Genomic DNA, 2,879 nt, shown 5'->3' with positions numbered 1-2,879 from the left:
TATGTGAATATTAACTCTTGAATAATGTAAAAGGAGTTCATGAATGTGAATCAGTGTGTGTGTTCTCACGAAAATCCTCGACGATGAACGATGAAATGCGCCCGTCCGTTACGGCAGGAATCCTGAGTGAACGCGACAGTCTCTCCTTTACCGACACGAGACCAGTGCGGCCGCGGCGCGATGAAGCAGTCCAGTGTCAGTAAACTAATGCAGCAAAGCAGTTTGGGAGATGTGTTTATGAAGAACTGACATGATGGATGAAGTTAGAAGACAGTCAAAATGCGTCTCTCCTGTCTTCACCACACGCTGGCGTGCAAGTGACGTCAGCCAACTACACACGACAGTTTCAGAAAATAACTGCTAATTATAAAAATATACATCTATAATTTATTTTACATGCCCAAATGTTGTGCATCAAATATATATATATATATATATATATATATATATATATATATATATATATATATATATATATATATATAAATGCATATATTCAGACAAGAAAAAACTGTCTATTGCATTGAAGAATAAAACTATTTGATACTCACTTGATTTGAGTTGGTTACATGGAAATACAAAAAAGCACGATTATAGGAAAGATGATGTTTCTAAATGTTTAAAAGCTAAAGTATGAAGTGTTCTTCAAGATCATGAGGGATTGAGGATCAGTTTATTCTGAAATATGGATAAACACAGTGATTTAGGAAGATCTGAGCAGCAGAAGTGTTCGAGAGTTGCAGGAAAAGCGCGCAGTGAATTCTCCTCTGTGGACGCCCGTGTGGGGGCGCTCTACTGTTCCATCATCTGGTTGGGCAACAGCGTTCATCAGACTGAAAGTTCAGAGAGAGCTCAGCACTGTGCTAAATCTGTCAAATTAATTATCAGCATGTTGAGGCTAATTAATCCAGCATTCATTAATAGTGAACGCTGTAGTGTTCTTGAAGGATATGGCACTGAGCTGTTGTGGTGATGCTGCATCTAGCGATGTCTGTACAGCCATGCATTTTTTCAAAGGTGTTTCTGTGTGGAGTTTGCATGTTCTCCCTGTGTTGGTGTGGGTTTCCTCCGGGTGCTCCGGTTTCCCCCACAGTCCAAACACATGCGGTACAGGTGAATTGGGTAGGCTAAATTGTCCATGGTGAATAAGTGTGTGTGGATGTTTCCCAGAGATGGGTTGCGGCTGGAAGAGCATCTGATGTGTAAAAACGTGCTGGATAAGCTGGATGGATGAGCTGGATAATAGTGAGGGGCGGTGATGTTGCGGCACTCTTCCTCAGAGATCTCCTGTGATGATGTTGCTGTTCTTGTTAATTATTCACTCGGTAACTGCAGGAAGGAGTTTCTGAGATTCAGGATGATTAACTGGACCTGCCGCTGCGCTGTGATCCATGAAGGACTTCCGAACAAGAGTGTGTTTAACAAACCTGTTCTGTTGTGTGTGTGTGTGTGTGTGTGTGTGTGTGTGTGTGTGTGTGTGTGTAACTGCTGCAGTGTTTGTAGCTGATAAAGTAGTTCATTTATTTTCTTGTCGGCTTAGTCCCTTTATTAATCAGGGATCGCCACAACCGAATGAACCGCCAACTTATCCAGCATATGTTTTACACAGCGGATGCCCTTCCAGCCGCAACCCATCACTGGGAAACATCCACACACACTCATTCACACACACAAACTACAAACAATTTTAGCTTATCCAATTCCCCTATAGCGCATGTGTTTGGACTGTGGGGGAAACCGGAGCACCCGGAGGAAACCCACACCAACACGGGGAGAACATGCAAACTCCACACAGAAACACACACTGACCCAGCCGAGACTCAAACCAGAGATCTTCTTGCTGTGAGGCGACAGCACTACCTATTGCCCACCGCGTCCCCTAAATGCTATAATAAATAAATATATAATAATTATAATTTAAATAAATATAAATAATAAAACAAAAATGTCAATAGGAGACTAGTGTAGAAGCTGTAATGTGGTGTTTCTGACAGCGTGGAGAGAGTGAGTGAGTGCTGGTGCAGATGAGACGGCACCGCTCTATATGCAGGAGTTCACCCTGACCCTTCAGCACACTGTGTAACAGCGCTCGCTTCACACCATCTATTTGTGTTGAGGCTACATGAAGAAACTAAATTAACCTATTGCTTTTACTAATTTAATTTGATTAAACATCAAACCATGACGCTGTCCACAGGCACCTGGAGAACTGCTGCTTCAGCTCATTTAATAAGAGGTTTGAGCAGGCAGTGAGCGTCCTCCACTCAATGAAGCTGGGTTGATGGTGTTTTCCCACCACAGTCCTGATCAAAACTGCCAGCAGTGTTTACAATATTTCATCATAGTTCATGATGTCAGGGCTTTGGGGAATCAGACACACAGCGTGGTTATTTTCAGAGTGAAGGTGCCTGTGGACTGGCTTTATTTCCAGTGTTTGTCAGTGCTGTGAGAGATCAGTCCAGCGTTGGCTTTGAGGAGGTCAGTTTCAGCATCACGTTTTCACCTGTTCTCCCTCCTGTACCCGCGCTGCGGTTATTGCTCCATTGACTTCCATTATAAGGACATTTATTGACTGTAAAGCCATGACAGCAGATGATCGTGTGTTCCTGACTGCTGCTGGTTTCCCTGTTGGGAATTTCTAATCAGACGGAGCTCTTGTGCTCTGCAACTGAGGATCAACAGTGAACATCACAGCCTGAGCCGGCCTTTCTGTATGTGTATTCAGAAATCATGAGAGTGTTGTGAAATCTCCCTCTCTCTCTCTCTCTCTCTCTCTCTCTCTCTCTCTCTCTCTCTCTCTCTCTCTCTCTCTCTCTCTCTCTCTCTCTCAGTGTGGGCGGAGTCAGTGTATTACCGCGGTGCTGAGACTCACCTGCTTC

Source organism: Danio rerio, chromosome 1 (genome assembly GCF_049306965.1).
Source record: "Danio rerio strain Tuebingen ecotype United States chromosome 1, GRCz12tu, whole genome shotgun sequence".
NCBI classification, from domain to species: Eukaryota; Metazoa; Chordata; class Actinopteri; order Cypriniformes; family Danionidae; genus Danio; species Danio rerio.
This window is presented reverse-complemented; position numbering follows the sequence as displayed.